The sequence below is a fragment of the Cervus elaphus genome, chromosome 19 (genome assembly GCF_910594005.1).
Source record: "Cervus elaphus chromosome 19, mCerEla1.1, whole genome shotgun sequence".
Taxonomy (NCBI): domain Eukaryota; kingdom Metazoa; phylum Chordata; class Mammalia; order Artiodactyla; family Cervidae; genus Cervus; species Cervus elaphus.
In genome coordinates this window covers 27,727,901-27,741,977 of record NC_057833.1, presented here as the reverse complement: position 1 = coordinate 27,741,977, position 14,077 = coordinate 27,727,901, and the positions used below count along the sequence as shown (strand labels likewise).

Here is a 14,077-nt window from a genome sequence, read left to right as displayed (position 1 = left end):
ATTAGGTCAAACTTCATACATTTTCTATAACTGATGTACTTGATTCATTTTAATTTATACTGTCAGATTAGTTTACAGCTACCATATATGAGTAATTAAAAAAAAATACATGGGGCAGATTTTATAATCTACCACATAAATTTTTCCCTAAAAGAGATGTATTTAGTAGGTATACATCAAAGCACAGAAATTTGTTACCTTTCTTGAAATAGAAGTATTTGTAGCATCCTTACATTCTTTATTATACTACTTTTTGTTTTGTTATAAAACTTAATTTTTATGAAGAGCACAATTTTCAAATACCTTATTTGTTTAGGTGGAATCCCTTCCTACCCAGGCCCACAGCGCAGTCTAAATTGTTTTTAAAATTCAGTATACTCAAACATTTATCTTTTATACATACTTATTCTTTTGTAAGGGAAAGAAAACAAACATAAGATGAACTAAGAGATATTTTTCTACATTATGACAAGCTTAGATCAATAAAAATGAATTTGTATTCTTACTAAGCATATGAGTAGTTTAAAATAAATTGATACTTCTGAATGCTATCTTTCACACATTTTTACTGGCTGAAACTAAGTAAGTTATACAGGTACAAAAAATGAATAAAGAAATAGGCTAAAATTTCAGTATATAAAATACAGTCTTTCAAATCTAGCAGCCCAACAGCTGGCAGATACTTTAGAAAATAAATACACACTAAATGAAAGTTTTATTTTAATAAGTTATATATTACAGATGCCACTTAGAAAGAAAATTATGGTGCTGTTACTTCCTTGCTCAGCAATTGCAATGAGGGAATTTACTACATGAATGCTCTGACCTTTTCAATCTCTAAATTAACACTATAGTCAGACTACTTGGTTCAAATCCTAGCTCTGCTATGGAATTTAAACTGATCACTTAATATCTTTATGCTTAAACTCCATATTTGTAAAATGGGTATATAATAAGAGCATTGTATTTGCAGCATTACTGCAAGTGATATAAATTATTAAAGGTGCTTAGAACAAGGTCTAACACGGTGTAAGTGATCCACTAACACAGCATCACTCCACATCTATAAAGTTTAAGAAATTAAATATTTGGAGCATGCAACTTTAAAATACAGACTTAATTAAATTATGACCAGAGGGCTTAGGTTTCAATCACAAGAACCTGGAGATAATGAGGTGGAGCAGTGCACTCAAGCACTTTTGAGAATGGGAAGCATCTGTTAGTCATTAACTGTGCTTCAGATAGATATGAGAGAAGTGGGGCTAATATGTACACAAAAGTTATCATTAATTTGACCTGCAACTGCCAATTCTGCATTATGCTATTACAGAGTTGAGTTTCTTTACAGTCAATTTAAAAAAAAAAACAATAGCTTTTCCATAACGCTCAAGAGTTCAGTTTAACAATTTCAGGAATTAGTGATAATTAATCATGAACATGGGTTAGGCATGTTTTTTTTGTAGAAAACCATATTTGCTTAGATGGTTGACTTGATCCACTCACTATGATAATACTGATAGTATTTTAACTGTAACAGTATAAAAGACCACATAGATCTTATTAGAATTACGAACACATCTAAAGGCTTTTCTACTTGTAAAAGTTATTTTACAAGTAAGATAAATAAATGAGGCTGGCAGATTAATTTGAAAACATAAGGCAGAATCTTAATTTCCTATGACAGCTCTATGATTGAATCTTTATTGTACAATGGGGAAAAATATATTCATATAGTGTTTCCTGAAGCTTTGAATGTCAAATCATTTGCTGGTTGGAGTGGATTGATTTGAGGCAAAGGCATTTCTTAGAAATGTCAGTGCATCATCAAAAGGCATTCATTATGCACCTCCGCGCAGCATCACTTTAGATGCTGCACCAGTGAACTAGGAGTGCCCAGAGGAATTTTTATATTTAAGTTTAAGGATATTCCTTATAGGCTGAAAACATTTGACATAAATTTTTCAGTATGAACCTAGTTTGTACAAATAAAGCCTATATTTGTGAAATAAATTTCTGTTGTTGAAAGCTTTAATGGTCTCAACTTGAGAGCAGGGCCAAAGATAAAACTATAAAAAGAGTAATACAGAAGACTCTCTTCCCTGACTTAATTTTTTCAGTATAATGAGATTTTTTTTTTTCCATCTGGTTTTGTGAAATGGAACCTGGCAATTGTTACAGTGTCTGGAAAGGCAGTAAGAATTCCTTATTTAATTGCAATTTTGTATGATAACTGTATAAAATAAATGACAATTATTTGTTGTTCATGCTTTACTAATTTAAAGATTTTATAAAGTAAGGGGAAATTATTATCTGTGCTTTATTTTCAAGGGGTAAAAATACAGTTAGGCTAAACCTACTCTGAAACAAGTAATTGTACACTGAATTTAGGGAGAGTAGATCATCAACCTGGAGGTATATAACTAAAACTTAACTCCGAGGCCTGAGTACTTTGATCTCTAAATGACATGTAAAAGGTATACTTCTAGGATGCCAAATTTATGAGCTATAAATTGCAAAATGCAGTCATAACCATTTGAGGGAAAATTATTTGATGAAATCCTGCAGGTTTGTGTAAGTGTGCTTTATATCACTTGCATATGTATGACCACCTGGCAGTTTCCTGAGTGGGCTGGCCTTCCTTTGGGTACTTATGTGTAATGCACACTAACTGAATAGCTTATTGGGCCCACCCAAGTTCCTGCATTTAAAGGAAGGTTTTCCAATATTAGAATGATATAATTCAGTACAAAACTTGGCAAAGAGAAGACAATTTAAATGAACTGAAATAATGAAGTATACTCTATGGCTCACTTGAACAGGTAGATACTCTAGATAGTACTACGTGTTCAAATTATTATGTGAGTTTCAATTTCCACTAGCATCATAAAACTATTTAGGGATATGTAAATCATTCCTGTTTCTGCCATGACTCCTTTCCTGGTCATTTCTGATGTTGATTCCTTCTAGATTCTAGAGTATCCTTTGTTTCCAGGTCATTGTTCCATTTATTGTAAAGTATTTAAAGTATCCACTAACTTGCACAGAATTTATATCCTGTCCCCCTTTAGAGTAATGCACATGGCCTACATTAGAAATGCACATACAGGAAATAAAGGACACCACAAACTATAAAATAAATCAGAGGATAAAAACTCTGATCATGTAAGGAAAGCCACGGAAATTCAGCTTTAATGTAGTTGTGAGCTTCACTGCAGTCAGGATGCAGAAGGGTCTGTACAGTCTTCTTAGGCTCAGTCAGCCTTCCCCTAATCTCACTTGTTAATTATAAAACTGTCAGTTTTAGCTGAAGAGTTTATATTTATTTTTTTGAGTTCTCTCTCTTTGTAGTTGCAAATTTCCATATTGGTGAACAACTTTCTCTATCTAGTCAGAGAAATCTATGAGTCTCTTTTTATCTTTAACTCTCAGATTTGAATATATAACACACCAATGTTATGGTATCCAAAATCATATGCTAATAGATGATTTATGGAGCCCTTAAAATAAGCAAGGATTTAATATAAGGTTAACACAACATACACGATATCATTTAATCAAACAATTCTATATGTTAAGTACTATTACTATTTCCATTTAACAGATGAGGTATCCAGGTGATACTAGCGGTAAAGAACCTACCTGTCAATGTAGGAGACATAAGATGTGGGTTCAATCCCTGGGTCAGGAAGATCCCTTGGAGGAGGGTATGGCAACCCACTCCAGTATTCTGGCCTGGAGAATCCCATGGACAAAGGAGTCTGGTGGGCTACAGTCCATGGGGTTGCAGAGTTGGACATCACTGAAGCAATTTAGCAAGCACCCGTGACTCAGGGATTAAGTCATTTCCCCAAGTTCTCACAGCTATTAAAGTGCAAGTAGCTGGAGCATCACAACTGACCTGTCAAATTCCAAAACCTACTCTTTCCAAACATTACAGCTTCAGACTCTGAAAGTCCCCAAAGCTCGTATGATGTTAGCAGTTTCAGAGATCTGATGGGCTTATTTGTCCTTGTTTTGTCACCAATATGACTACAAGCACCAGATGTGCATTAAATCTGAATGATTCTGCCTGGATCCTTAGATTCCACTGGAGGCTGCTCTGACTCCAGGACCTAAGAGATCTCTGTGGCTTTTGCTCTCCACATTGCCCTGGCTCACACTGATGTTTCTGGGCACTGGTTTTGAATAATGGAAAATTGCTTCCATGTCCATTGCTCTGAGGGAAAAAACACAATCTCTAATTTATGGTCTCCTCTAAGCAATACTTTGTCAAAATTTCTTTTCTCTTGCTGCTGCTGCTAAGTCGCTTCAGTCGTGCCCGACTCTGTGCGACCTCATAGACGGCAGCCCACCAGGCTCTCCCGTCCCTGGAATCCTCCAGGCAAGAACACTGGAGTGGGTTGCCATTTCCTTCTCCAATGCATGAAAGTGAAAAGTGAAAGTGAAGTCGCTCAGTTGTGTCCAACTCTTAGCGACCCCATGAACTGCAGACTACCAGACTCCTCCATCCAAGGGATTTTCCAGGCAAGAGTACTGGAGTGAGTTGCCATTGCCTTCTCCGTTTTCTCTTGCTACTGGGGGACAAAGAGCAGAACAATTGTGCTTAGAACTTGGAAACTACAGTTCACATTCAACCAGCTGCTGTCCTATTTTCAGGCATTCAAACCCTTTGAACAAGCCCTACTATATGTGGTTTGCACGAGTCTAAGAGGCCTTGAGAATGTCAGGAGTTAATGTGTCAATACATAGTCACTGCTCTGCTCTGAGACCTGCCTGCCAGGAGGAGCCCCTTAGCTTGATAGATACACTGCAATTTTTTATCCTTTCAGCCAATGTGAATGATCTTAAATTGCTGCTTTTTGACTACAGCTCTTGGATTTCTGGGAACAGACAGAAGAAGCTTTTATCTACATGAGGCCACTAAGCACTCTATTTTTCACTTTTTTCAAAGGTACTTATTGGCTTACTTTTTAAATAGCTTTACTCTTCAAAAAGTATCAACAGGTTTCTACCAACTGGAAGTGCTTTATTTTAAAATTTGTATCCCTATGTTTCCTAAAATCATAACACAGAAAGACTATTCAAGGTCTGGGTTGGTAATTCAAGGCACCCAGAAAATGTGCTTTTTGTTTTCGAAATGATTCTTCTCATACTTGGTCCTTAAGGGTGTTATTAGGAAAAAAAAAATGTTAATAGATGGTGGGAAAGGAAGCAATCCAGAAAAAAACACTGGTAGAGAATGTTTATGTTCACTTAAAATTCAGTTAGAAAATATGTATCATATTCAGTTCAGTTGCTCAGTTGTGTCCAACTCTTTGTGACTCCATGGACTGCAATGGACTGCAGCATGCCAGGCCTCCGTGTCCATCACTAACTCCTGGAGTTTACTCAAACTCATGCCCATCGAGTTGGTGATGCCATCCAACCATCTTATCTTCTGTTGTCCCCTTCTCTTCCCACCTTCAATCTTTTCCAGTATTAGGGTCTTTTCAAATAAGTCAGTTCTTCACATCAGGTGGCCAAAGTATTGGAGTTTCAGCTTTAGCATCAGTCCTTTCAATAAATATTCAGGACTGATTTCTTTTAGGATGGACTGGTTGGATCTCCTTGAATTCCAAAGGACTCTCAAGAGTCTTCTCCAACACCACAGGGCAAAAGTATCAATTCTTCGGTGCTCAGCTTTCTTTGTAGTCCAACACTCACATCTATGTATGACCACTGGAAAAACCATAGCTTTGACTAGACGGACATTTGTTGGCAAAGTAATGTCTCTGCCTTTTAATATGCTATCTAAGTTGGTCATAACTTTTCTTACAAGGAGCAAGCATCTTTTAATTTCATGGTTGCAGTCACCATCTGCAGTGATTTTGGAGCCCAAAAAAGTGAAGTCTCTCACTGTTTCCCCATCTATTTGTCATGAAGTGATGGGACCAGAAGCCCTGATCTTAGTTTTCTGAATGTTGAGTTTTAAGCCAACTTCTTCAGTCTCCTCTTTCACTTTCAAGAGGCTCTTTAGTTGTTCTTCATTTTCTTCCATAAGGGTGGTGTCATCTGCATATCTGAGGTTATTGATATTTCTCCCGGCAATCTTGATTCCAGCTTGTGCTTCATACAACCCAGCATTTCTCATGATGTACTCTGCACATAAGTTAGATAAGCAGGGTGACCATATAAAGCCTTGATGTACTCCTTTCCCGATTTGGAACCAGTCTGTTTTTCCATGTCCAGGTTTAACTGTTGCTTCCTGACCTGCATACAGAGTTCTCATATTAACCACCCCAAATCTATATTGGGTAAATTCTGAAAAACTATCCTTCAGCTAAACATCCGGGAGTAAAATCCTGATGCAACAATTTTAGTGTTAAGTTTATAAGCTATTACACCATGGAGTTAAGAAAATTAAAATTGGAAATTTACCCCAAAATACAATGATAGGAATTCACCATAGTTAACAGCATTGTATGCTCCTTATAGACAAAGATCTTGTATATTAACTCACCTAACCTTAGAGCTAAAAATGAAATTAAGTGAATTATTATGTTTGCAAAAGTAGTAGAAATACATTAACTGTCAGAAAATAAATAATTACAAAGCTTTTAATTGACAACTGATGGCAGAATCACAATTTAAATGCTTTTTAACATAATCTCAAGCAGAACAATAGAGCAACAATTTGCCCAAGATTTTGCTATTCTTTCTTACTTCTAAAATGCCATATCCATAATTATATACATATATATATATATCTGAAGCTAAACAAAAATATATTTTTGCAGTGTTTTCTTCTAGATCTCCCACTCATACAAAAAATATAATGTTATCTAGAGTAAAGATGACAAAATTATTTTAACACACAAAGTCCAAATTCTTTCTATAAGTGACCTTTCTTTTAAGTATGATAATACTAGTAACTATTAACCTTTTCAATAAAGAAAAGATTTATTAAAGAAGAAACAGGATGAGAAATACAATAGCAATATATTACATCTATATAACAATTTGATATTGAGAAGCTAATTTTATTACTAATTTACATACATGCATACTAATAGTTATGAGTAAATTAAAGCTACTAAACAATTTACCAAAAACTATATTAGTCACAGCTTATGTCATTTATATTTTATTTATGAACAGGAATATTATAAAAAATGGAAGACCTCCAATGGCACATAAAAGTAATGCTGATATGAAATTAAATGTCAGGCAAAAGTCATGAAAATGCAATATTCACAAAGGCATTAAATATAAAATGTTTAGCAGAACTTTTATATAATTGACACTATTGAAAGGTAGTTTATTATAAAACATGCAAACTTTCCAAACTCACCTAGCACTTCAATTTTAAAATGTCAAATGTTACTTTACCAACATGAATTTTAGCTTCTTTTCTTATTTTCTTTCTTTCTATGATACATCCTTTATCTTTTTTCTTTATATTTTTGCTTCCCTTCAGCCATTCCCATTATTTTGTTTTCACTTTCCCATTTTTACTTTTTTCACTGTTGATGTTTCAGGCAATTGTTGAAGATAAAATAACTGAACCTAAAGAGATCATTTAATTCTTTTCTATATATTAGGAATGATGTATCTTGAACGATAATCAGTGGCTTTATTTGAAATGAGGACCTGATGGTGAAATCAAAGATTACATTTGGCCCTACCATTCCAATCACACCAAATCTTGAATCTCCCAAATAGTAGTAAAACTCAACATACGCTTAACCTACTGCTTGGGAGTTCTGTTCTCTGACACTAGTAGGAAAAATGAAAGGCCTTCTCTCTAACAATTCTATAGAGATTTCCTTCAGCTCTTGGGACTGGTGGGTTTTCTCATTGCATTCGTCCTCTATAACTATAACCCTCAAACAGCTTCTCCCTCTCAGTAACAGATTTTAGAAACCAAAACATTCTTTTTCTTTTCTTTTTTTCAATCTTACAGAAGATTGAGGTATTTAATAATTCCTGAGTAATTTTAAAATATGTCAGAGCCTGAAATAATAGAAATATAGTTTCTGCCTAAAAAGGAACATAATCTTTAAAGATGTGGAAAATCAAAATTAAATTCAAAATTAAACAGGGACAAGAATCCCAACACAAGTTGTAAGTAGGTGGTCTTGACTAGTTTAATTGTGCTAAAGAGCATAGTATTAGGGGAAAAAGGCACACATGTACTACTGTATACCCTCTACTTACACTAATTCATTTAACCATCAAACCATATCATGAACTTACCATTGTTATCATCTCCACTTTACAAATCAGAACACTAGAGAGAGAGAGAGAGAGAGAGAGAGAGAGAGCTGAAGGCACTTGCTCTAGATAGCACAGGACTTGAACTCAGGCACTATGCCTGTGCTGTTAACTGCTCTACAATCATGATTAACTGCTCTACAATCATGACTTCAATCACATAGAGCATATTTTTAGTTCCTCCAAAAATTAAGAAAAAAACAGAACATCACTCAATTTCCTCACAGTCAAACCCTAACAACATTTTGTAATATGACCTTTTCATAGAATTTCCATCCCTAAGTAGCTATCTCAGAGTCTTTCAGGAAAACAGAGAAGATAAGAAATGAACAAACTCACCTATTCACATACAGATGTAAGCCTCTAACTCTCTGGCTCACTAAATCAGCTTGTGACTTTCCCAAATAAATTTTAAATCCATCTCATGGCTACAGATGCCAAGCTCATGATTTTTTAAATTAATTTTTTAATTACTTAATTTTTTATTGAAGGATAATTGCTTTATAGAATTTTGCTGCTTTCTGTCAAACCTCAACATGAATCAACCACAGGTATACATATATCCCCTCCCTTTTGAACCTCCCCCCATCTCCCTCCCCATCCCACCTCTCTAGGTTGATAGAGAGCCCCTGTTTGAGTTTCCTGAGACATACAGCAAATTCCCGCTGGCTATCTATTTTACATATGGTAATGTAAGTTTCCATGTTACTCTTTCCATACAGCTCACCCTCTCCTCCCCCCTCCCAATGTCCATAAGTCTATTCTCAACAATAGACTTTTCTTCTTTGGTTCTGCCTTCAATAAGTACATCTTATTATTATTTTTCTTGACCATAGGTTTTATAATAATTCCTTGACCATGTAAATGTTTGTTGGACTAAACCCCTGAATAACATTAAAATGTATGCTCTATGCTCTTTTGGGAACATATATCTTAAGATCAATCATTTAACTTAAATATTATGGCTGTTAACAAAACAGATTAACTGATAGTGCAGTATTTATTTGCAAAAGCGTGTCTTATGAAAACTGTAATTAAGGCACAAATAACTTTTAGCGAGAAGGATCGTTGAGGCCCTGAGCACTAGAAGTCCAACTACCCTGTTGAAACAAACATGTGGAGAGGCTCTGACCATATGGAAAAGCTGCTAAGCCCAGGCATTCAAACCCATGTGCCACACATGTGAGGACAGATCAGCCACCAGCTGATTTCCAAGCAACAAGCGTGTGGAATCAAAGAATTGGCCAGAAGAAACTTGATCAAGTAAGAAGACATAATAAAACAGTGGTTGTTTAAAGCTAGAAAAAAATAAATAAAAAATAAAAATAAAAAATAATTAAAAAAATAAAGCTAGACAACATGAGGGTGATCTGAAACTCGGCAATAAGCGAGCATACGTGCTCATTCAGTCCTGTCCAACTCTTTGCTGGCCTGTGGACTGTATCTCACCAGGCTCCTCTGTCCATGGGATTCTCCCAGCAAGAATACTGGAGTGGGTTGCTGTGCCCTCTGCTAGGGGATCTTCCCCACCTAGGGATCAACCCCCTGTCTCTTATGTCTCCTGCATTGCAGGCAGATTCTTTACCACTGAGTCACTGGGGAACAATCAGAATACCACTAAAGCTATTTTTCCAAAACAGAAATCTGACCACATCACTTGACCACTTAAAATTCCATGAGGGGTTTTATTCTGCACTAACAAGACATTTCAGAGACTCCTTTTCAAGGCAAAGAACACCTTTGTGCCCTGGCCTCAACTTCTCCTTCATCTTTTCTCCTACTTCCAGCTTTAAAGAACACATCAGGCACTTTGTGTGTGGTGTTCTTCTGCTTGATTTGCCTTCAGGTTCAAATTTTTGAAGGTAATTTGTCTACTTAGTTTTAATCTTTACAGCCTAGCACAGTATAAGGAACCTTATAGCTGCTCAATAAATGATAGGCCCTAAACAGCCATGGATTCTTAAAGAGTACAGAAGTTAGGGCACGTAATTGCCATTTTACCAGCATTGTGTCTTATAGTAAATGCTTCAGTTCATTTAGCCCTTAAAACAAGATGTAATATCTATTCTATGTACCTGTATGTGTTAACTGAAGAATAAAATTAAATATTTAACTAAAGGCAGTTGATAAACTATAAAATCCAGTATAATTGCTATTGTTTTAAATTTATAAGTGATAAGGAATCAAGGGAGCTTGGTTTGCATTTTGGATCCACAATTACTATCTATGAACACCAGGGCAGATCACTTTTCTTCCTAGGTAAATGTAGATTTATGTGTGTGAAAAACCAAATGAGATCACTGATAAAAATGTTTTAAGAACTCTTTATCTTTATTTTATAAAGATTGTCAATGATGAATAACATTGATTAATGTCAATTCAGTTAATCATTCTCATTTCTGTATCACAGGCAGCTACCCCAATTCCTGAATATTGCTGAGAGGAAAACCACAAGTGAATTTGTACCACAAGTGCTTGAGTTTCTCTTATTCCTAAACAGGACACAGAGCCAGGAACCAGAGAACACAACAGGGCCTGGGGTATGTCAGGTGTGAAGACTGTATCCAGGGGAGATGCACACACAGGAGCAGGAGGAGGAAGCAAGCAGCTTCTGGAGAGAGGCCTTCTGCAAAACCTGGGGAGAATTTAACGATTTTGAGTCCCTAAGATACATTATAAAATTACACCTTTCAGAACTGATGTCTGCAAAGAGGGGATACCCAGGAGTTAAAAACAAACTCAGGTCCTGTCTATTGAGAGGGCAAATGTGAAGGGATCTATGGGAGAAGATTAATCAATTCCCCTCCTCCACATAATACATTTTGAAAGGAATCTATCCAGAAAAATCCATTTATCCATGCCCAGAACAATCAAGACTGACTATGTAGAGATTGAAGTGCCTCAGTCCATCTGCTGATGATATTTATTGCTTTTTGGCACCTTTTACATATTTACCAAGCCTATGTAAAAGAAAGCCATGCTTCTTATTTCTAGGACAAAAACAGATGGTGCTCCAGCAGGTAATAATTTAATTAAATGGCTCCTAAAGCATGAACAAATTGTTCCAAAGGAAAGAAAATATTTTATTTATTCTTTAAAATAGGGAGGGGAAGAAAAAGCTAAATCAAGTTTGACTCTTAATGCAACATGATTAGTGTTTAACTAAATCTACTGCGCTTAAAAAACACAGTGCCTTTCTCTCTTTGTCTTCCTCCTAATATAGAATCAAATTGTCTCAAATGATATGTTATTCAACAGGTTTATCTTTTTTATCTCTAAGAAATAAATTAAAGCTAATATGAAATAGTTTTGATAAAGCTGAAATCAGATATTTTTGGAGTAGGACTAATTTTTATGTTTCAATTAAGTTGCATAATGTTTTTCATGGGCTCAACAGCATATCAATAATAAGCTACCTATCCAAAACTCAATTTATTAACAAACAAAAAGAAAGTCTTTCATTCCAGTTAAAGGCAGGAGGCCCTTTCAAAACCCCTGTGATACTGAAATGTTCTTATAGTAGAAAATAACAACAATGTTGTAGCAAAACATAGTAAAGATCATACGCTTGGGTTTAAGACAGAAATGGGTATGAATCCCAGCTCTGCCTCTTGTCAACTGTGTGACGTTAGGATAAGAAATTAATTTTTCTAAAACTCTGCTTCCTAAATTGTCTGTACATACATACACATACAAAGAATGACTGTATTTACAGGGTCATTTGTGAGAGTTTAATGGATGAATTTCAAGCACTTAGCACATTCCTAAGGGTAAGCATTCTACAAATGACTGCCAATCATCATTACCCTTAAAATTCATTAAGCAATAAGAATATTGTACAGTACTAGAGATATAAAAATAGGAACACAAAAATAGAAAATGTTTCAAGTAAATTATAATCTAATCAGCAAAGATAAATATATATACACACTTAAAGCATTATTAAGAAGCAATCTGAGGGGTCTACAAGAAGAATTCAGGAATGATTAAATGAAGGAGGCTTTCAATAGAAACTAAAGCTATGCCTTGAAAAATGAATAGTGTTTAAGCATTAAGAAGTCCCTAAAGACAGAAAGATGTGCTCTAGCAGGAAGTTGGGAATGAGTACCTGCATCTGACTGTCAATGAAAGGCCTCTCTTAAATGACAAAATGATAAATAACAGAGGCCAATAGAAAATAAGTTTGGGTGGATGGGACAGGAAAGGTCTACCTATGTGAAAGGAGATCACTGCACCTTCTTCCAGGGTAAAGATTTCCTGAGAATTGTGTTTCCCAAAAATGGCGATATGGAAAAAGAAAAGTTAGCACCAAGAACATTATTTCAGAGAAGCATATAACTCTAGGAGGCTTCCCAGGTGACTCAATGGTAAAGAATCCACCTGCCAAGGAGATGCGGGTTCGATCCCTGGGTTGGAGAGATCCCCTGGAGAAGAAGATCGCAACCCACTCCAGTATTCCTGCCTGGGAAATCCCATGGACAGAGACTCCTGGTAGGCTACAGTCCATGGGGTTGCAAAAGAGTCAGGTGTGACTTAGCATCTAAACAACAGATAACCCTAGAGAGTTATAGAATAGATAACAGAGAAGACCGAAGCCATTTATATTAAATGATGATGCCCTTTACTAAAGTTTGGTAATTTAGAACTCAAAGTGATAAACTTGGCTTAGTAATTTTATCATTGTTTAAAATTATACTATGTTACATATTATATTTAATATCTACATATAGTAATTATATATTTAATTTTATACAATATTTAAAATATGGTCTTGTATTCAGTGATAATGATGATAGCAATACATTTTTCACATTCATATCCTCACTGTTGGTTAAAAGTCATGTAAACAGGATTTTTGATGTGTTGAATCCTATTTGTTCTCTTAACTCTGATGAGCAGTGATCCAAATGTTTCAGCGTGTATAATGAATCCCTAATTATTAAGAAAACATTCTTTATCCTATAATCAGTAACACCTTTGATTCCAATGCCTTGTCTACAAAAACCACAGTATAAGGCAGCTGTAATTCTGCCTAGATAAATTTATATTATGACATACAAGCAAATGCTTCTAAGTTGGAGAGAATAGATGCTTTACATAGAAAATAAATATTCGAGTTATCCTATTGACATAGTTGCCCCTAACCAACTTGGAGAATTAGGGTTAGAATTTTGGTAAATCAGAAAGCTGAAAACTACTTTGATACTATAATTGCCAGTTTAAGAATTAAATACCTTAAGTGAAAAATCAGGGTTAGATTAACTAAAATACCCACAGATATAATCTTTTAATGGTATATTTCTAAAACATGTGAAACAATGCTCTTAGAGTTTAATAATTCTTATATTCATTAAAAATGAAATGTTAAGACAGTAAACTAAGAAAATACCATGTGTGTCCTACACAATTTAAGTAAATAATGGTTATTTTGAAGTGATTCTTTTTTATCCTTTGCTGCTTCAGGGATCCCTCCTCTAGAGTTTCAGAAAAAAGCTTGCATATTCATATTAATTTGCTCTAGAAAATATGCATATAAAGAGTTACTTTCCCTGGCCTGTTCCTTGTTTCAAAGATTTAAAACCATATTTTTTGGTTTAACTTGGAATTGACTTCAACATCCTACCTCCCACTTTAGTCCCAGACATGTAATATAACCTGGACATGTATAACCAAAAACACTTTAGAAAAGTTAACATACTTGATGCCCAGTGTTTCTCCATAATCTGTCTCTAAAAAACTTATTGCAAAAAAAAAAAAAAACAAAAACGCAACAAAGGAAAAAGTTCTACTTCATCAAAAGCAAATTTGCACTTCAAAGGATACC

General features: G+C 35.1%; 1 protein-coding gene across 8 annotated transcripts in view; it reads right to left on the bottom strand.

Annotated features, from left to right (window-relative positions):
- Nucleotides 1–14,077, bottom strand: part of NAALADL2 (N-acetylated alpha-linked acidic dipeptidase like 2) — a 1,495,786-nt gene that overhangs the window by 819,487 nt on the left and 662,222 nt on the right. Inside the window, exon 4 of one of the 8 annotated variants that reach the window (XM_043875325.1) lies at nucleotides 8,236–8,269. The exons of the other annotated variants lie outside the window; for them this stretch is intronic. The gene's annotated coding sequence lies outside the window, so the exon portion shown is untranslated. The remainder of the gene's footprint in view (nucleotides 1–8,235; nucleotides 8,270–14,077) is intronic. 8 annotated transcript variants of the gene reach the window in all.